Source organism: Plectropomus leopardus, chromosome 7 (assembly GCF_008729295.1).
Source record: "Plectropomus leopardus isolate mb chromosome 7, YSFRI_Pleo_2.0, whole genome shotgun sequence".
Taxonomy (NCBI): Eukaryota; Metazoa; Chordata; class Actinopteri; order Perciformes; family Serranidae; genus Plectropomus; species Plectropomus leopardus.
Genome location: NC_056469.1, coordinates 21,284,095 through 21,307,275, shown reverse-complemented (window position 1 = coordinate 21,307,275; position 23,181 = coordinate 21,284,095).

The following is a 23,181-nucleotide window of genomic DNA, read 5'->3' as shown; positions in this document are numbered from 1 at the left end:
ATGCTGACTACTAGGGGTGTAACTGTACACAAAAGTCACGGCTCAGTTCATACTCCGGTTTAGGAGTCAGGGTTTGGTGCGAGTTTATCATCAAACATTTATCATCTGGGTGATATCTGGGCACATCTTGGTCAAGCTGTCAGAGGTGCATTAACCTGTTTCTATTTACGTCTTCTGCAACAGTGGACCAGCACTGACAAACTTCCTTGTCCTACTGACCAGTAACCTGCCGTCAGGTCTTCCAGCTCTGGTGTTTCACTTGTGCCACAGCTCGCTATAGTGTAACTGACTCTCACGCCAATCCGCTTGTTGTTCTAATCTTAGCACATGTTGCTGTGTGTTTATGTGTGTGTATCTGTTTGTGATCATTTTGTGTCCCTCTTACTTTGGAGGTCTTGGGGGGTCCTTGAACGCAAGCACAGAGGGAACTCTTCATGAATCCCTCCCCCCAGCAGCAATTTCTTGAGTTAGAGTGCAGGGTTGGGGGGCGTCCGCTGGCTCAGTGGATAAAGCAGGCGCCCCATATATGAAGGCAGTGTCCTTGCTGCAGCGGCTGTGGCTTAGATTCCAGCTCACGGCTATTTGCTGCATGTCATCCCCTCTCTCTCCCCCTTTCACACTATCACTCTGTCCTGTCTAATGCCAAAAAAATAATGCTTTAAAAAAAAAAAAAAGAGTGCGGGGGTTGTGAATAGATCAGTCGATCAGTTTGTGGTTGGATCGATTAGAGCTGATCATTTCAGATCAGTTCAGATCAGTGTGCATTAGATAAAAAGGCAAGTAAAAAGCAAACCTCTAATTTCCATGGAAACACAGCCAGTTTAATCCAAAGTAGGTTGGAAAAATGTTGGACAACACTAAAATTAGAGCATTGCTGTTCTAGAAATAGAGCATTCTATTTATGTATGAATTAGTGAACAATTACCAGATGAACAATGAACGAGTGCCCAGAGTACGCTATGCACTACGGGAGTGTAGAGCTCTGAATAACTGAACAGTGTATACATTCCAGCTGTGCTCCAAATTAACGGTCTAACTCCAAAACAGCAATAGTATTCCACCACACTATAACCATGTCTTCTCTCCATTAAGCATTTGATTTGTGAGAGCTGAGTCGGGGCCTAATTTTAAATATTAGCGTGGATGTATACACTTTGTAGAAAATGAAACAGGACATGCCATTAAGATCCATCTGTCTGTTTGAGAGTGCCTTGTTGTGAGTTTCACTTATTTGCATAGTTGCTTAATGAGCACACAGAAATGCATTCATGTTAAATACATAGGATTAGGGGTATTTAAATGGACTGTGGCCTCTCAGAGAAATCTATCTGTACCAAGCCATTAGCTTAAGGCATTATTTATTTATTCATTAATTCATTAATTCACTCATTAATTTATTTATTTATAATATTTGGCCATGCAGTCTAATAATACAGTGGATCTAATATGACTATAAATCAACAGTAAAAAAAAAAAAATCATCTTGAGTTTTCTTTGTATATTATTACATATAGTGGGCACTAATACTGAAAGAGGCACACTAACAAAAAACGATTAGAAAATTGGCATTGTAATTACTTTAAATACACTCCATAGTGTTTCTTGTCATTTCTCACTAAATAACCATGTTACTGCCCCAAAAAGCTAGTAATTACCTTTTCTTTTAAAGCATGAATGACCAGGACCTTGTTTTGGAGACTTCATTAAATGAGCGTTGTAAACAGTTGTTTTCCCTGGCCATCAAAGTAATTTTCTGTGGTGCTGTATATTATCACTTCTGCAAGGAAAGGGATTGGAAGTTGCAAGCAGGAAATGGCGACCTCACCAAGGTCACGAGTGAAAGACTCCCCCCGGAGATAGAGCTTGAAGGCGGTTCTGGGTCGTATTTGCATATATTAGCTCCGGCATTGTGTTTTTAACGCAGCAGCGAGGTTGGCCACTGTTTCATGTTGTAGTACAGGAGAGGAAATGATTTTGATACATTGACCTTGGTGCAGCTTTGTGATTATTTTGAGCCTAATCTGTCCCTGTCTGTGTAAACAGGCTCCATATTTTAAACAGTGAATTTTTAAGTGGAGATTCTCCATTAAATGACCACTGAAAATGCAAAGTCCCTTGATGCTCATGAGAATAAATGTGAATGTAAATTTGTGAGATTAGTCATACTTAATCACTGGTAGAACTTATTTAATAAAGATGTCAGTGGTTTAAGTGGATGGGGTGAGGGTGTAAGGAGCTGGTCCTGAATGCCAAAGTAAAGTCAAATACTAGGGATGCACGATATGTTTTTTTCCCCCAGCCTAAAGATAATCAATAGTAACCTACTTTTCATGGCCAATATCAATGCAATAACCAGCAGTTTTACATTTTTGTATTTTAAAAGAGGCTTGTAACCTGTAGTTAAGCACATCTGAGGGTATATGAGGCTAAGATGTACTAAGCAAAGGGGATTTCAGTGGTTCATTGTTACATAGCTCTGACCTAACAGAGCTATGGAATTTAAGAAAAACAGGAAAATGGTGAAAAAACAGTCAACAGTCTAACTCCACAATTCAGTACTATATAGTAAAGGCTCTTTGTAACATCTTTTCAGCAATCAGTTTCCAACATTTAGAATGTGTTTTGAAACAAATCTCTGAATTCACTTTACCTGGACTTTAAGTCATTAGCTGTGTATTGTCAGCTCTATTGTTGGCTATGATTTTAGTATTGGAATGATAAATAATCATGTAATTTTCCCATTATCAGCTGATTATTTATTTGGCCTGATATATCCTGTGCACCCCTATCAAGTAGCTAGCTGTATTCTATGAAACTGGAACCTTTGGACAATAGTATCTTTTGTAAAACAGTTAATTGAAGGGCTGCTATAAAAATCCCTCTCTGTGGGAGTGAGATATTTGTATTTGTATGTCTGGACTTGTCTAGCTTCCCTGTATCTCTTCATTAATTGAACTATTGCAGTCATTCATCACCTCAAAGTCTTTGACCTGCCCCAAAAAACACACAAGCTGATTTCCACTTTACCACCCAGGAGTGGAACTTTGCAGGCAAATGGAAAAGACAGCATATTTCGCTCTCAGGCTTCACACTATTAAATGCTCTCAAATGGTTAGTCAAAAGACCTTTTTATTAAAAGTACAATAACATTATGGCAAACGTTCCCTTAAGAGGAAATCCCCTGACTCTTCAGTGCTGAGATCAAGACTATTTATTAAATATGAATAGTTAATGTTTGAAAAGTCATTTCTTAAAGCCGGTATGACATATATTAATAAATCCTTGTTATCTGGGCGCTTGTAGAGGGCTTCACATGTTTGACAAATGATCAGGGAGAGCCTTTAAACTAATTCTTGACACTCGGCAATAATTAGATAGAAAACACATCATTAAATCAGCGTGTTTCCCCGACATTTGTCAACCTGTCAGGACACAGCGAGTGCTGTCGTAATATGCATAATGTGGAAGCCACAAACCTGCATGAGCCAGCCCGGCAATCAGATGAAAAAGAAACATACTTGAAGTTTTATTTCATAATAATATTTTGTGATACCCATTCTGGAGCTTTAAGTCTTTTATTTCAATATTTTGAGTTATAAACTCAGAAACAGTTTGCATGAAACTTATTGAAAAAAGCAATAGACTGTATGCAACAACTTTATTCATTGATTTGCCATTAAAAAGGATTGAATGGTATGTACCACAAAAGAAGCCCCAAGCCATATAGATGTTAAATTGATCGTATTAAATGCAGCACTGGTTTTTATTCCAACAAAATTACTGTTGAACTGAGTACAGAATTGCTTATTACCCTTCCTCTCCATTTTACCCCCGATCTAAATGAACATAATAATGTCACATTAATGCTCTGACATTTAATCAACAAGGGACACTCAGTGATTTGGATAAACAGATGCATTTCCTATTTTCCCGAAAAATCTGCCTGCACACCAGAAACAGAGAATTTGTATATACATGAACCCATTCAATACAGACTGGGCAGGGAAGAGACTTGTGTTCATATTTAAACACATTATATCCACCTCTTTGTGCTCTTGGCACTCTCAGAGCTGATTTACAAGCACTGCTCCCATATTACTTACAGACATGTTTAGCCTGCTGGTTTTGCTGGTAGCAGTGGAGTGTGTGAGTAGCTAACATTATTTCCTCAATCCCAAGCCTCTGGGATGCTTTGTTGGGCTTTGTGGCTGTAATGCCTGGAAGCTGAATGTGAGGCTATAGCACTCACTACTGGTGGCATCTCACCACAAGCCAGAGGCAGACCACAGGCTTTCCTTAGGGGATTTGCATCGGAAAGAATGAGTCAGGCTGGTTTGCAACCCCTGGAAGTGGCAGTAGAACAGAGAGGAGAAAGTGAAATGCTGCCATGAAAAATCTCTCACCTTACACTTTGCAGTGCATGTCATACAGTTGTGAAGAAATTGCTTGTGGTCAGGAAATTGTGGCTTGCATAATGATCCCCCCTCTTTTTCTCTCTCTGTCTTATTCTCCTCCAGTCATTCAGTCTTACTTTCTCTCCGTCTCTTCTTTCAGCACACACACACAGCAATCACCAAAGCTGCTCCAAAGCCATATTTATTTTCAATGTCAGTGAAAAACATTGCTTTTTTTGTTGTAGTAAATATTACTTCTTAAATTCTCTTGAGCTCAAACTTACTGCAGAGCTGATAACGACTGTTGACAGAGCTGCTGTTGTTGACATTTGGTGAGCAGCACAGTCCTGGCTTTAATTCTGTATGTCTTTGTAATGACAGTGACAATATCACCACCAGAATGCTGACTGGTTGGTGTATGTCCACTGAGGGTGGAGGGGCGTGCTATATCACCAGGAGACAGGCCGGAATCGCAGCTGCAGAGCTGCCCAGATTGCATCAGCATAGAGCGGACTAAATCCTATCAGACAAGTCAGTGAAGGGAGAGGAGTCTGCCGTCGCAGTGCTGAAGGAAGGGAAAGTGAAAGCTAATGAACAGAAATCAGGTCACAATGGCGCAGAGACAATTTACAACAGATGTGTCGAGGAAAAGTCAGAGGCGAGGGTGATGGATAGGAGGAGGCAGAGGGAAGGTACAGGGAGGTCAGCCAGTTATTCACTGATGCAGCAAACAATTGTAGACCATTATCATCAGTGAGCACAAGAGATGCACGATAATATCCGCACATCATCCGTATCTGCAGATTTTGCCTTTAAAATGAATTAGATGTTGGCCAACTTGCTGATTTCTGCTGATATCACAAACCGATACTTTTACATACCCTGAAAAGTAGGGCTGCCTCCTGAAAGTTGGAGATGCCAATCATCAGTTGGAGACCATCAGTCGTCTGAGATTGCTTCAAGTTGAGCAGTTGTTTTTTTCTGTGCAGTGTACTTCTGGGGATGTTTTGGTCCCCGGATTGTGCTGCTAGTTAATAGGCTTCTCTGGCTTTTGTTGATATCTAGCATTGGCAAAAAATGTTGCACATTTGCCATCTGCCCTTAGAACCATTAGCATGTTTACTATATGACATGTCACACAGATCGTCCTGCGCAGCCTGTTTGAACTTTAAAACTGCATGTAAGACAAAACAAATGATAGAATATTCGTATTGAACAGCCAAATCTGATTTGACTGGGATAATTCTGAGTCTGGGGCAAAAGCATTGTATTTTATGTCTCCATCTGCTGGTGGCTGGTATGCATAATACAATGTTAATACCACAACATACAAGACTAACTGATAACTTAAATTAGGGGGGTATTGGATATATCAATATCAGTTATCAGACAAATGAGTTGTCATTTATAGGCATATTGGATATTGGCAAAAAATCCAATGTTGTGCATCCCTAAAATAAAATATCTCCATCAGCCTGAAATAAACATTTCTGCTAAGACAGGCCAATAAGATGAATCTCTAATTATGCAACTTTAATAAGATGAAATAGGTCAGATTTTCCCTGGTTTTGGCTATTGTCAGGATTGTCTTTTAGAGAACACCCTGCAAGACTGTTTAAGGGAAATTTTACAAATTTACAAGTGTTACATAATAAATATGGCCTGTTTAACACGTAACCTAAGTTAAAGTACCTTTCTTGTTTTGCCCTTTGAATTTTATGTCTGCCACTGCTGATAATGGGCCATCACAGTAAGAGTAGATATAGTAGTAATATGTTAATTCCAGTACAGGAGAGCCTTAATGTTCTCTGCACATAGATTGAACAATATATTTGCATGTGTATCTACATTGGCAATTGGGCAAAATGATTTAGAAAATATCGGCATATCTGCAAAAATCCAACATCATGCATCCCTAGCGAACACGAAACAAATGATACTGTAACTATAAATAGTCATGTCAAACCACACTGTGTACTCCTGTCCTGGAGGTAAGATTTATCTTTATCTTATCTAACCCTAACCCTCAACATAATGCGTCTGTTGATCTACCAGGTAACATAAATAAGAGAACTAACCATTCTTCTCAAAATGTCAATAAAGCGCATTCCAATTTGGGCGAGCAGAAATCAGTCTGTCAGTGGTGAGTGCCATTAATTTGAATCCTGTTTTTTTAATTATGGGTAATCAACACAGCAATCGCTTCTGTCAATGAGACAGAAGCAGAACCACCCACTAACTGCAGCTGTCAGCTCCAACCTGCTCAGTGGGTGCCGATTAAAACTGGCCAGGTTAATGAATGGCATTGATCAATTATGCGCTTCTCTCCTGTGCTGAAATCTCTGATGGAGTTGGATACTAGTGAAAGCGTAATTTTACACTCTGCAACAAAAAAAATAAGAGAAAAGCTCTCTGATAAAGAGATGTTCCTGTGCCGTGATCTGTTATTGCATTTCATTTAATTTTAAAATCAATCAGCAATATTGAGTGTAGTAATAAATTGCAGTGTGTGTGTGTGTTTCTTCATTTTGTACAGGCCTCTTTATGCTGTGTGAGTGTCGCCTGTCCCAGGCAAAATTGTCTTGTCAGGCAGACATGGTGAAATTTTTGGTCGTCTATTCAAAATTGTGCAAAAGTGTTATAAATTGCACCAATTTAGAGCTTTGCTTAGCAAAGACAGAGTCAAACTGTGAGTGTCAGAAATTGAGGACCAAATTCTCAGTGCTGCTGCCATGACCCACAAACCAATCGACTAGGCATGAGACGATACGAAAATTTCATGTCATGATTATCCGGACAAAAATAATTCAGATTTACGATGTTATCTTTATAATATAAAAATATGCTTAAAAGTCTTCAAAAGCAGCTAAAATATGCCTGACTTTACTGTACATTTTGTCAAGAAACAAATAGTTTTATTGCGTCATGTACGGGACTTTTTTTTTTTTTTTTAGTGTACAACCTTTTTAGTGAAAAACTACTAAAAAAGTGAAAACAATATGCCAATGCTTGATTAATATCTGTCGCATTTTTTGAGATTGGTGCGTATGTAACCGTTTTTGGCAGTCTCTTTTGTTGTTGGTCGCCCAGCAGTCGTTTAAGGTGCTGCTGTCAACACATGCCTACAATGACCATTGTCTTGTGTAGTAGATGCATTTTTTTGATGAACGATATCGGTAGTGCATTTCCTGTGACTACGTCATCATACAAATCAACTCAAGTTTCCCCAGCTAAACACTTTGAGTGTGAAGCTAGGAAAGTATGAAATGTTCTGCATCAGCAGTAACTTAATTCAGTGCTCTACAGATATTGTGCATCATTAAAGTTTTCCTCTTGTTGTGTAATTGATAACACCGGTGTCACCAGTTTTTTAACTGGTGAGAAAACTGCCTCACCATGGCATCCCCAACTCTGTGATTCAGCAAGCATTTATTGCACAATCTCACTATCTGACCAATGTTTTATTTGACCCATCTTGCAGTGAGACATGCAGTGAAACTGCAAGATTGCTGATATGCACAGTGTATAGTCATAAAGTTTCTTTGAGTGCATTTACACACAATGCAGCCTCAACATACAATATTATGTAGGTAGGTTAAACTGATTTTTACAGATGACCTCAGTTAAAGAAAGTTTTCAAGTATTCACTTGCAAATGTTTTGAGAGGGAGAAAAACGTTTCACCAAACCTGAAGCTACCTGTTCGTGCGTCTGTGCTCTGTCTGAGAGAGAAGGCGGGAGAGAACAAGAGTACCGCTTAAGATGCGATCATCACATCACATCACATAGACTGGTAACTGTCTTGCAAGTTCACAACACATTCATTCACTCATTCATGTCAGCGTGCAGTAGATTTTCCAGCTGTTGGATGATTGTCAGCTCCACACATGTGACATATGTAGGTGAGAAGAGTAACAGCTGCGGCAGTTTAAACCCGATGTAGACATGTTGATGTTGCTAAGCAAAGACATAAATGGCTGTTTTTTCTCTTTTTCTTTTTATTTCAAACTAACACATATTAATAGGGCTGACTAATGAAATCACCCATCAGTCTTATTATTTTGGGTGGGGTGGAAGGTTAGTAGTGTTAGTCAGTCCCTGCAGTGTCCTTCTGGGACATTTCAGTCCACAAAGTAGCTACAGAGGCAGCGCTCCTTGCTTTCATGTGGCTCTCCAGGGTAAAATCATAAAACTACATCATGTCGTCTTGTCCCCTTTGTGAAGAAATCTGTGACAGGTAGTGGCAGCTACGGACCCCGACCCAAGGTGAGACCTCAGTGAGGTGCCAGTGAGATGGAGGCAGCTGCCCAGAGGAAGAGAGGCTTTGTCCGTTCACTGTCTTCCTCTGTGTAGAAGCGATGACTTAACAGCTTACAGCAGCTCAATAAGACGAAGTCTTTTGTTATGTTTGATATCAAGTGTTGACTTAAAGTATTTTGAACATTTCTGATCCAATGTTTTTAATAGTAAGCACATATTGGCTTGAAGGTCTGCCTTGGCTTGGAAACTATATAATGTGACTGAACCCTGAATGTCATGCAAAACCTCTTTCAAAAATCTTGCAGTTCAACAAAGTGTTGCTTGATAGCCTTTATAGAAAAAAAGGAATAGTTTACTTTTTGAAGAGAGCCAAATATGATAAAGAGCCAAATATGATAAACTGACAAATACTGAGTCGGTGAAAGCCTACATTTTAAATAAAATAAAATAGTTTATAATAAATATTAAGCAATTCAAAAATTTGGTATAATTTAACCACTCCAGTACCAGTTGATATACACAAACCAAAATAGAAAATGTAATTCAGGTGCTTGCTATAAAACACCACATGTTCACTTCTGAGGTTTTAAATATTTGATATAATTATGAAATGTGTTCAATGATTCATTTTCCCTCCTAAACATCTTTTAGTCATGGTTTACATTAGCTCTTTTCTTTCAGGCACTTAAGAATCAGACAAAATCAAGTGTTAACAGTCACCTGTTTTTTTTTTTCCAACACAAACAGTTAATGTGTAAAAATATGATATATTTAGTCCAAATATTCAGTAACAGACAGAATTTAATCAACCCTCGTTGCTAGCTTCTGTTTTCTTTTGGCTGAGAGCATGTGTGAGGATGCTGGCACTGCGGTTCTTCACTTGTATGATATTGGCTCGGCCCGATTTCAGGTGCTTTGCATCAATGACACTGTGTGTCCTTGTTTGCTGTTGCTGCACTGCACCCGCTGCTTTCTGGATCTCAGTCTCAGCATGCTAATGCCATGCTGACACCAATGCCTTCACATTAACAATGTGCAAATTTGAATGTATTGTGTTTTGCATCAAATACTTGCACTTTTTTAAAATCATGGTTGCAATGCACCTACTGATACAGTGGTACTTTTTCCAATGATGAAGCTGCCACCCATTCCTGCATCTCAGAAATGCAGGGTTCTCATTACTCATTCTGTGTAAACCAGCATCATTTCTGGAGTGAATGACCAACTTTTGGGAAGAACCATCATTAAAATAATACATTTAAGGAGCTCAAACACATTTAATCCAACAATTAAACAATAAACCCTCTTACTATAACATCAGTTTGTTCTTACTTGATCTGGATGCACATTGGAGTCCCCATGGTCATAGTAATCAGGGCACTTATTGATCAGTTTCTGAATAATTTACTTTTCTGTTCAGACAAACCTCTACTGTATGTCTCCTTCTTTTTGCTGTCTTACTTATTGGCAAATATTACTAAAGGAATCTTACCCATCTATCAATCTGTGTAGAATAAACCTCCTTCAATGCTACAATACTTCCAAAAAACATTGGTCTCCACTACACAGTATATCGAACTGGGTTATTTTATAGCAAATAGATGTATGCATTGCATGCTGTTTAGGCATGCTTTTAGGTACTAGATCGAAAGATTTCACATTATCAGAATTGGAATGCTTAGAGATGTGGCGAGAATCCAAAAACAAGCAAAACACAGGCATTGCTGTGTTCCTGGTCATTGTTGCCAATACTAAATAAGTGAAATTGTGTGCTGGTCCCAATCTTCCGCTTATTTTTCTTTTTTTTCATTATTTGTTGGAATTTTAATGACAAAATGATTAATCAAGAAAATTACCTGCTGATTAATTGATAATGAAAATAATCCTCAGCTGCTGCCCTAATTAAGTTTGCGGTCATATGAGAGGAAAACCATTAAATGCTGAAATTTCAGACACTGGAAACAGCAATGGTACTTTTGTGAAAAAAGGTAATCATGTTGCCTTTTGAAATAATGATGGTCTTCACTGAACACAGCGGCAGTTTGGCTTCCGTGGGTCAAAAGTGTAAGAGAGATGATGACAAAAATATTCAGTGACAAGAACAGGAATGCAGTCGAATATGAGTAATAAATCAATTCTGCTTCTGGTGGAGAGCAGAGCCAAGTGAACAGTCTTACGATGGGCACCTGGGGATGTGATGTCATCACTCAATATCGAAGTCTGATGATGAACAGGGAGTTTTTCTCAGAGCCTCCCCTGTTGATTATCAAACTGGCTCACCTAGTCTTTTTCTGTGACGCAAGATCAATACAAAAACAGCATGTGCATTTTGCAATAACCCTGCTCTCATTCAAATCAATATGCCACATGAGAGGTTTGGACTTAATTTTTGCATTAGTAACATGACAACCCACAGCCTCCTGAGAAGTATATTGCGCCAATGACAAGGTTTTTCATGTAACACTCTCCATTTGTATAAGTGATGTATCATTGTGTGGCAGTACACATAATGACTTGTGCTTTTCTTCAGCACCTCTCTTACTGCACAGAGAGTCTGATTGAAAATCTCAGAGAAGGCGAAGAGAGCAAAATCAATAATCTATTCTATTTAATGGGCTGGAGTGTCACAGTAACGAGATAGGAGTGGATGAGTTGAATCGCCCATTGCCAAATCTTAACAGAAGGTTGCACACAGAGACTTTCTCTTTCCCTTCCCATCTTTCTGCCTCTCTGCCTCCTTCCTGTCATGTGCACAGTTACACATATGTACACTCTCCTCTCTGTCTGTCTCTCTGTCTTTGTCACACACACAACACACACATGCAGAAATACACAGAAACACACATTCTTAGAGTATTTGCAAGAATTTGCGTGTCATTTATAAATCTTTGTGGATGAATAGCTTCAATTCAGAATGTGATGTAACGATTTTCTATTCTCTCAATCTTTGCTGTGCTTCTGAATCTGCATCAATATGTAAAATGCTCATATAAATATTTCAGAGTTTTGAGATACAGTATTAACTTGCACTCATGCCACAGCAGCACCCTGGTAATATTTAAAAAGGACTGGCAGCTTCTGTTTACCTCCTTTGTACTACCAAGTTTAAATAGCAAAACAGTGGCTGTTCTACTTTGCACTGACTTGCATCGCCAAACTCATGCATAGGAAATGATTTGAAAGACTTTTGACTTTGATGCCTGTTTTCCCCACGCTGTGCTCTCCTCCACCCTTAGACATTTTAGTATCGACTCCTAAATTAATCTCTGTGATTAAGCTATACAGGAAGGTGACTGTTTCATTCCTTGTACTACAAACAGAAGATTTAGCTGTAGTGTTTCTCTGTCGCTCTAACTTGGCAGGCAATATTGGCAGCACAATGATTTCATACATGGCTGATGGAAATTGGAAATCATCTTCTGAAACAACGTTACTGTCTGCTGCCTTTCTGAATGTAGTCCGCTTTAGAGCAGCGTGATATGAGTTCCAAACACCTTCTCCTCCCACACAAATCCTGTTAGTACTACTTGTAGACACTTTGACCTTTAGCAGATATTTCTGTTTTGTAACATGTGAATCACAGTACATGTCATGATGCCACTGCAGGATGATGTGAAATCTCAATAATAACTCCACGTCTGATAAGGCTGTGATGGTATGTTTTTTTTTTTCCTACTGTGGTGAAAAAGTAATGAATCACTACGGTTTGGTGGTTAACCGCCAGTGTAGATGGGGATTAAAGGCAGATGGATTGGGTGGCAATAACGATGGGTAATCAACAGGACACAGCGGGTTCTCTGGCTGATCAAACATAAATGCCTGTAGGCTCTCTTAGTTTCTTTACCGGCATTGTTGTGCTTTTTGACAGCGTTGTGTACTGAATGGTTTGGGCTTCAGTTGGCGGTTGCCCTCTTTGTCCCTGCGTCCCATAATCAGCTGCATATCGAACCAGGTTTTGTTGACAAGACCTTCAGGTGTTTTTCAGTTGATGTTGGCATTTTGTTGAGTCTGTTTTGGTGAAGTGTTTTTTCACGACAACAATGAAAATGTTACTAGTGGTAAACTTGGGATCTTTCTACAGACACCAGGATAGGCTGATAGGGGGATCATTGATTAACCAGTTAGGCCAAAAAAGAAAGGACAACTTACAGTACACTGATGAAACTATAGGGTTCATCTTTCCTGTTTTTCACAGTGATTTAAAGCAGACAGAGAGCCTGGTTCAGTTCCATTTTGGTGGATGTTTTAAAATCAGTCACCAGATTGTCCTTCGGCACACCATGTAGTCCCGGATTCGCTTCTTGACTTTTCCAGCTCTTAAGTTTCACTCTCTTTAATTTCAGCGTGTCTCCGTTCTCTTCCTCCTCTTTCCTGTCCATCTCTTTCAACCACTTATCCAGGCTTAGCCCATCAAAATCTGACAAATCTGACATTTTCAATCAATGAAAAATTGGCGCAGTAATACTGTTATAATGTGGTCACAAGTTTATGTTTATAGAGCAGCTAAGCCAACCAAAATCAAGGATTGGGACTATTTTTATCATGATAACTAATGACTATTTTTATTGTCTTACTTTATAATAATGAGGGACTTTGCGACTTCAGTGTTTCCTATTAATTACCAAGACTATAGTGGGCCGCCATAGTCTGATTTGTCCTGCCACAGTCTCATAGGAGCTCAATGGACTGTTAATTAGGAGCGGTATTGAAATATATACACTGTTGGGTAATTTTTAGCGCAGTAGAGGCAGAGAGAAGCAGCAGAACCTCAGGTGCATTAAAAGTGAAACTAAATAATTCATTCTGCTGGGCTTGAAACTGTTTTTCACTTAAAAAAACTGCAAATACCTTCTCTTATCCATCAATGTGATCAGCTGTGAATGTATCAGCAGATCAATTATTCACCCCACGAGTAACATTCAGCTGCGAAGGAGATGAAAAGAACTCCGCCTGCCGCACTGCATTCACAGACTCGCAAAAAACGTTGCATATTACAGTGACACCACACAATTGCACTTTAATTATATCGATTTGGGCATTTAAAACTTAACTTAAAAAAGAATAAGAAGCACTTTGCCACTGAAATAAATCAATATTTTGTCCCATCCCTAACAAACTTTAACAGAGTCAGCTATATCTGCTATTTGTTTATGAACCCTATGATTTCAGGAAAAAAGATTAACTTTTCTAACAATTTACATTTTTTTAATATCTATGTCTTTTGGACAGCTTAAGTGTGAAAGGTAAATAGTGGTAAAAACAGGGCTGAACAACTGAAATATCTGATACAACAAAGTAGCAAAGGTGCAGTGCCTTTACCTTGAATAAATAAAAACTTTTTTTACCCAAAGATATCCAGTTTCAGAATCAATCTGCCACAGATACTCAGATTTATATTAACTCATGCTACCAGTATAAAAAAAAAAAAAAAAAAAAAGCTAACATTGGAAACACAAACACACAGGCATATACACAGAGCATACCAGTTTCTGCTCTGCTGTCCAGCTCTGTAGGCAGTGGATAGTACAGTTTGGTGAGAATCTGTGCTGATTGGCAGCTTCTATTTATTTGGACTTCTATAACTCGCTATCATGGGCTCTCGCCCGTGGAGTGTTCTGGACGAGGAGGTAGAGCAGCCCCAAGGGCACCTTGGCTCAGTGCCACATTTCTTAGCTTCTGAAACTGCACAGGCAAGCGCATAAGCCCACACACACACACACACGCACACACACACACACACTGCCCACACTTCACTTATGGCTTGGGCAGTCTCTACTAATGAATATTATTTTAAAAGAAAGTTTAGGAAGTAAGTATTTCTGTGTCTGAGGAAAACAGAATATTGATATTTGCGATCTGATGATGACATTTGTTCACTTTTGCTTTATTATAGGCCATGTAGAAGTGCAGCTCCATGAAATGAAACCCTGTGCTCTCCTCTTAATTTGCCTGTTGGTTAAGAGATTTCCTGCTTTGTTTGTTGGAAGAGGGGAGTTTATTCTAGAAGTGCTGGGATGTAAAACGTATAATTCTGGAATAAATCTGTCTTGAAATCTAATGTCCAGAATCCAGCTGCATCACAGTGCTCTTAGCTCTGATTTAACCAAGCAGCGCTCATTACAGAATGACTTACATTCCCTTCCGAACTAAAAGGAAAAGAACATTGAGTTGATATTTAAGCACTATTACTCCATTACTCTACTGACACTCCAATCTATTGTGACTTACATTGTGAGCCAGTGCCCATTTCCAGAGTCAGTCAGTTGTTATTAGCCCAAAGATTAGTCCAAAGCACAGTCAGTAATAGGATATTAGTGTTAGTATTACAGCAAGCCTTATTAAACGTTTAGAATCAAGAGTGAGTGACATGAGTGACTTGCAGCTTAGCTGTCAGGCTTTCAAAGGGCAGAGGGCAGAGCAGCTGCAGACACCTCCAGCTGTCTGGAAGCTTGGAGCAGCCAAAGGCTGAGGACACAAACGCTCGGCACAGTACGGAGGAAATCAGCGTGTTTCATCAGAAAGAAGGCTGCGGCTGAATGGCCTGTGATAAAAGCTGTTATTGAGTCATCAGTGATTTTCAAGAACTGGTGGCAATGGTGCAAACTGATTGCATGCATTCACTATTTACATCTCATTTCCTGCTCTTTATTTCCAACAAAACGTCACATTTCCAAGATTTTGATAGCAAGACAAAGTGTTTTTTCTTGTAAAGCTGGATTTATATGCTAAATGCACCCATCTGAGTCACTAAGTGGGGATGCAGGAGAGAAAAGCATTCTAGCCTTTGACTGAGATGCTGCAGATCTGCAGTATATTTCCTATTATTATTGTAATAACTGTACTACTAGTAGTAGCAGTTTGTTCTCATCTCATCTTCAAATGTATAAGAGATTGGTTGTGCATTTACTGCATGGTAAGGCTGCAACTGATAAATTAGCCATTTACTCTTATGAAATGTAGAGAGCTGAAGGTGATAGAGGTTATATCTGTCAGAGTTGAGAAGGTTACTATTAAAATGTATACCACTACAGGATACCGAATACATGCTCCTTAAATGTAATCTGCAACATATTCTATTACATTACTCAAACTAAGTAAGGTATTTAAAATACTGTATTACTTTTGGAATATTTCAAAATCGCTATGCTGAGCTAATGTGTCTGGCTCTCATGTTTTCAGGGCAAAATCACATTCTTGACCATTTGAAATATGTGGATCATATGAATTTTACACCATGTCCTTGCAGCAAGCGTGCAACACTTTCTGTCCTCGCTGAATCCATTAAATGTGCATTTCTTTTATTTTATGTTATGTTATGTGAAAACCCCCCACATAGCTTACGTAACAGCTGTACACTTGACTGGAGACGTAACCACTTAAAATACGGGCAAGTACTTGCTGTCTTTTTACGTTTTTACTTTTTAACCAGAAAACACACATTTTATATTGTGATATTTACGGGAAATGATATACAGTATAGCCACGAGGGTCACTTTACCATAAACTTTAAGCTACTCAGCGATCTCCCTCAAGCCACCTGCCTCCTGACATTTGAGAACCCTGAACGAGAAAATCTTTGACTTTTTGCTTAATAAACAACTAAAAATATAAATCAAATATTTAAATAATTCCCAGTTAATTTTGTGCCGATTTTAAATGTGGTTGTGATGCAGATTTTGTATAATGCCCTGAGTGTCTACCAGTTTTTTCCCAACAAAAAAAATGAAGCAAAAAAGAAAAAATCATCAGGAAAGAAGGCATTCTGCTAATTTGAACCAATCCAAGGAGTATGAAAAATATATAAATAATATATAAATATCATCCTCAAAGAATGCAGCATCAAAGCCTGTGTATCTTTCTGTGACAAGAAAGAGACTGATTGAAAAAGTCCTTTGTATGTTGGTAAAAAGAGTTTCTTCTGAGAAAAATATAAGGGAGGAAGCCATAAAAGCACACTCACCGCTACCATCACTCCCTTATATATTGCCTTCTACTCAACTTCACACAGAACCAACAGGGAGAAATGAGAGGCGTCCTCACACAAGTATGAGACTTTGATTAAAATGGTCAAATATTTAACCTTGAACATTTAATGCAAATTTTGAAGAAAGCTTTAAATAAATAAACTCTTAAAATTTTAAATAATATATCTAGGAGTTTTAAAAGTTTGTTTTATGTCAAAGATTCAAAACAATAAGACTCGGCTGCAACCTAAATTTATTTGAATTATTAGAGACTATAGTAATAGGGGATTTCTGTTTTTAGAGTGGTTGTGCTTTTGCTGTAATGTCTACATGTAGATTTAATTCTGTGGTTGATCGGGGGAAAGGAGAGTATCCTCGGGTTTGAAATGACTCCACGCCACAGTTGCTCACTTCAGATCATAGTGCATTAGAGTAATGGTATTTATAGTCACTTCAACAAGGGCTTCTTATTTTACATTTAAACTAGGCTACCTTTGAATTACAGAGAACGCTGTTAAAAGATGTAGTTGTTTAAGAGGGGGATTTATTTATTAATTAGCAATTAATTTAAATGATTAATTAATTAATAAATTAATACCAAAATGGGTTTACAGTAAAATTAGAATTTAAGAAAAACCGCGGAGCACCACCCATTAAAATAGAAAGGTTGATAGCCCATTTAGCCTTATTAATGGATCTAGTCTCATAAAATGAAGGCTGCTACAAAGTTCTTTTTCGGGGTGTACAGCGACTCGATATTATACACGCACAAATCACAAGATCGAGTGTCTTTATAAATGAAAGATTTATTCATCTATTCACTACGAAGCAAAAAGTAATCCTAAAAAGACTACAAATATATGACTTTAAGAATAAGAAGCGATAAATGATGAAACAGTGAACACAGCAAAGACACAAAGTGAATAAAATGACTAAATTAACTCAAACAAACTCATAAATGAAGCAAGAATAAAAATGACAGGATGAAAACCAGTGAGGAACTGAATAAGATGTAACATCTGGACTTGATCGGGTAAACTGAAATAGTGCAAGATGATCAAGCAGATGAGAATTTAACATTCAAGAACAATCAGCGTCAAGCATCGATCAACAGAGAGGCAACCTATCCCATAAAACGTCAGAGGAAAAGATAAAGAAGAGGCCTGATTAGAGAACAACCCATAATTGTATTACTGGGAGATCCTAACCTAGGTCTAACACGTCCTATGTGTCCCTATCATTTAAGAGTGTCAACCCCATAGAAGCACAGGAAAGATTGTTTTACCATCCTAAAGAAGTCTTGATGCCAGGGAAAAGGTCCACTCTGGAGCTGCAGTGTCGCCTTTGTGCGGGCACTGGACGAGCAGCTCAGTTACGCTGGTGCGGTCCCGGTGGCTGGCCTCGGTCGGTTTGAACGTTGCAAACTCGGCTTGAGTTTGATTCCTCCATCTCTCTCTCCCAATGACTAGCTGGATCATATTCTGACACCTCATGTGGCTGAAATGAGATCACGATGACAGCTCATCAGGCTTTGTTTAATTCAAAGTCTCTTTATCCAACAGTCTCTCTCGTGTAAATTCCTTTGGTTCTAAATCGTCATTTAGAGCACATGTAGGACGGCTGTTTCAAAAGTTCTCTCTTTCAAGGTAGATTAACAGCAGCTCACAGCATCTCAGGGCTGCAGCACAAGCAGACATCTCAAAGGTCTATCAAACAAAACCTATGATTAGAAAATCACAATTTGCATGATTACAAAACAATATAGCATCTGCAAAACAACAGAGTATATAGGAGAGATAATTAAGATACAGATAGAGGAGATGCATATCAAAATACAAGTCTGTATTAAGAGTCTTTCCATTCAGCGTGAGGCATGCTGCTGGCGGAGGGTTATAAAAGGTCACATCCCTCCACACTCTAACAAACACACACACACACACACACACACACAGGCACAGCTTGTGTCAGTTTGGTCTCAAAATCGGCATGTTAAGCAAAGTTCCAGTTCTGTAGGTATCTCCTGACAACATTTCAATCAAAGTACATTTTACTTTGAATATGAAAGTGGTCCTCTCTCCCAGTCTGGAGATGTGCGGATGTGTGTCACATGTTGGTTGCACAACAAAAGCGTATATTGTCAGTTTCTTCGATGTAGGGATCTACTGATGTTTCCTTGAGTCTTTCCGGGAGCTCAGTTCACAGCTCCTTGCCCCAAATGAGTCGTAAGTTAACTCAAACTGTCAGTGGGTCAATAAAATCTGTGGCAATACAGTTCTGCTGCACATGAGTCACAAGTTCAACAGGGTAATTAGGTCCATTAGCTGACCCCGAAGGTCATCTAAGGAATCTCCAAAAGAAGGTTCAGTTTTGGTTAGGCATTTGAATATCTTTTTATCAGGAGTTTTCCTCATCATCGAGTACAAACGATAAGACAAAATTACTCTTAACGCTTTAGTTCTTGATGTGGATTATACATAAGGGAAAATACAGCAATTTATAGTATGTGGAGAGCATGCTGTTTTTTTCCCTCTTGCAAACTATAATCATGTGTAATAAACCTAGTATGAAATGGAATTTAGTAAAGTTATTTAATTTTCACTTAACCTTTTAAATACAGATTCATTTATGGCATTAAGGTCCCCATGACATGAGAAATACATTTTGCATTGCTATGACAATGGCAGCACATATACTGTAGATGCAGCAGCCAGTAGCTCCTTAAATCCTTGCTACTTTTTTGCTAGATTTTTCGATTATTTTGGTATCTATGGCCCAAAGTTGTGTGGGGGTTTGAGGATCCCCACCAACGGCAGATGCCGTGCCTTCACTCGGACCAGAGGGAAGAAACGAAACCAAAAGTGCTGGACAAAGAGAGGGAGGAGAGCCGGCTCATTCAGGAGAGCAGGCTCATTCAGCAACAAGTAATCACAGACTGCTCAGTGCACATCTTCACAGAGACATGGTTAACCCCTAACATCCCGGATCAAGCTATTGCATTGGATTGGTGGACCTTGTTCCGAAAGGACACAAGACTCTGATGCAAATTCAAAAAATGCACTGCAAGAATTTTATGATGCTATCAGCAACAACATGCCAAAGCAACTGGATGGAATTTTCATAATAGCTGGTGATTTTAATCGACTCATCCTTCAACTCCAAAGATGTAGCAGGATCGAGGACAAATTGTAATTTAATTTTTTTAATTTTGTTTAAAAAACTTCAACTTTGTTTAAAATTTATCTGATAAAACTACCTTCGACCTATTTTCCCAGTTTTAGTCCTGTGTTGGGCACTTTCTTTTTTGTTTTGCTGATCAGTGTGCTGTGCAGTGAACTTCTGGGAACATTTAAGACCCCAGATTTTGCTGAGGGGTTAATGCTCTTGACTTTCAGGCTACTCTTTGGTAGTGGCTGCAGCAGATGCGATGCAGCAGCACAGAGGAAGAGAGACTGCACTGTAAGGCTCCCATCTTCTTTACTGCTCAGAGCAACTTAATAGGACACAGTAGGGCTGGGCAACTGATCGAAAATGAATCAAAACCGACATTCACAACCTGTAACCAACGTAATCTCTGCCATGTTGGTTATTTCTGTTTTTTTTTTTTGTTTTGTTTTGTTTTTTAAATTCTGCTATTTCTTTCCCCACCTCAGTTGCCTCTCTCTCACATCTGGCATGAGTCTCACGCTTTTGGGCTCTGTCTCACGCTGTCACGACACTGAGGAAAATCTCACCCCAAAACACTGAAACAGGAAAAAGTGTTGAACAATCATGTAGTCAAGTCGACTTTGACTCTACAACACAGCTGAATATTTGAGAACCGAGTCGTATGTGCTTTCACAGCATTTAATTACTGCAGATCAAACAGCTGAGCCCAATATTCAGCGGTGCAAAGTAACTTCTTTAGACTTCTACAGATCTCTTTCTTTTAGTTCAAGGTTTAGTCAGTCTTTGGATGGAATAATTTATTTAACACCAGAGCATAACGCTTCATGTCTCATCCAGCCGCTCGCGCTGAGCTCTCTTTATTGCTAGCAGGGGCAGATGTAGTGATTTGGAGACCTGGGGCCACAGACACATTGGCTTATTTTCAACCTTTCTCTCACTGGAAATGTTGGCAAGCTTTTAGCAGCTATAGAAGTAGGCCTACTCAAAACTTATTTTTTCTAGTAAAATAATTAATAGCACACAGCTGAAGTTCAAATCAAAGTCCTGCAGTTAGGAAAAGAAATGCAAGTTATTTATTTTCTACTTTTTTAAGTAACATGCCTTTTACAATAAAACTTAAATGTGACCTTTTTCATAAAATGTTTTCATTCCAAGCGGTGTGTGCTTTGACTTCAATTGTTCAAAATATAAAATAAATAACCATAAATAGTTCATCTGTGTGTATTTTAGTCAGTTATTTTAAAATCACAAAGATATGCATTCTATCCCAGCATTAATAGTTGAGCATACCGTACAAACCGTGTCAGTGACCTATAGGGGCATCTCTCCCTCGTTCCTCTCCTGATCCAATGGTAAGGGAGGTGTGTGTGGAGCAAACAATCTGTTACTGTGTGATATTTCTACTCTTCTGTCATGTTTAACTTGCGTGTTTCAAAGGCATCTGCATATTGTGAACATAACGGAGCAAAATACAAATTACAATTGTCATTTTTTATAATGACAAGCAATATTTATGTGCATTTCTTATTTACACAAGCACTAGTTGTCAGAGGCAGGTGTAGATTTTGTTAGTACCAATGAAAAGATTGGAGCTCCAACATATTCATTAATACCAGAATACACAAAAATTTCCCTCTGTAAACACTTACCGCACAAAACCTTTTCGCTTACGTTTCATGAATGAGACCCAATGAGTTTGTGATGACTGACCCACCACTAAGTCATAGGGGTGAATCATTTATTGGAAGTAGTTACTATAAGGAAAACAGAATAATAACTGAAGTATTTAAGTTTTTTACAGACCCATTTTGTGTTGATAGTACTGAAATGTTGCCAGACCTCAGAGATTAAAGAAATTATAAGCAGAGTAACAGTGCTGTTTTAGATACATTTTAAAGAAACATATGGAAGAGAGTCGGTGGATAAATGCTTTATTTGTTTTAATGTTTAAAAACACCAGTAGCAATCTGAATAATTTAGATGTACAATAGTTTTTGTGCTGTTGTTATTACACTCTTTAAAGAATGTCTCTTTTTAATCAGTTAGCCGTTGGCCTGTGTGTTTGCAGTTTTTACCTGAAAATTTGCAGTAAGTGATCAGTAAGTGCCGGGCAGGTGTGGGTACACTCATGAGTCCAGCTGAGCCTGCTGTGGTAGAGTTTTCCCCAGAGAACGTGAGGGACGCATCTATTCCACAACATGTAGCTCGGAGGAACGTTGTAACTGTTGTTTGTGCTTTTATAGTAATTTTTAATGTGTCCACCAGTCTCCTCAGTTTCTCTGGGTGGGGTTGTGAAGAAGACACTGCCTTGGGATGTGTTTGGATGCTGGGGAACTCATGGCATGTCTAGGACGCTCAACTGAAGAAAGGGCAGAGACCCTTGTGTTGACTTGGATCATGCATTGGGAGAAGCTTCCAGAAAGCACCCAAGGAGAACCTCAAGGACCTCTTATTGAAGTGGAATGCTCTGAGTTTTGGCCATAGGGCAGTTATTGCAACCCAAGAATCCACTGGTGGACATTGAAGGAAGCCAGGAAGTTAAGGAAGTAGGCTTTTAGAGCACAGCTGACCCACACTTCTGAGGTCATTGAGAAAAAACTGCAGTGTGCGAGGTGTTGGTGGACCTCAAAGAGTTTCTAACAAACTACAGTGCCTTTCTTATACTATTTTCATCAGGGTTGGGGAAATGATGATGGGCAGTGTGGAAGAGACAATGAGCTTCTGAATAACAACAACACATCCTCTGTGAAGGAGACACAGGACTTGGGAGAGGCCTTGCCCATCTGTCTGGTGGGTGTCACAAGGTATTGGAACATTTCTTGGGCAATATTGGGCTATGTCAACGTTGTTTGGTGTCACAGAGTCTTCTTTGTGGTTATAATGGACTGATTCTCTGGGTGCAGTCAGAGAGTGTCCTGCTGATGACCTCAGAAACCAATCTGTGCCTTCTGCTTCTTGTGTGTTTGGCTCTTGTCTTTATCAGATTTGATCTTCTGCCTGCACTGAGGGGACCTGTTTATTCCTATGAAAGTGGTTCAGAAGCGTATTAAGCAAAAAAAGTTTGAGGGGGCAGTGTGGGGCACAAGAGACTTTACCAAATGAGCGGCTAACTCCCAGTTTAGACCTCTGCTAGCTTCTGTGGAGATGAAATGTCAAATCATTCACTGATGTCACTGATGTCTCTTGCCCAACAGTATCATATGGTTGGCCACTTTGTAAAATTGGCTCCAAAGCCAGGCGCTGTTCCTGGGGGTCTCTCTGTTTTTCTGCCTTAGCCACTCTAAGGCTAAGGCAGAAAATGGTTAATTGCCCCCTGCAGTTTGGTAGCAAACAGCTGTTTTCAAGTGAAGGTTCAGCTTAAGGTCTTGCTGCAGCAATTTGTGTAGCGATACAGGCTTC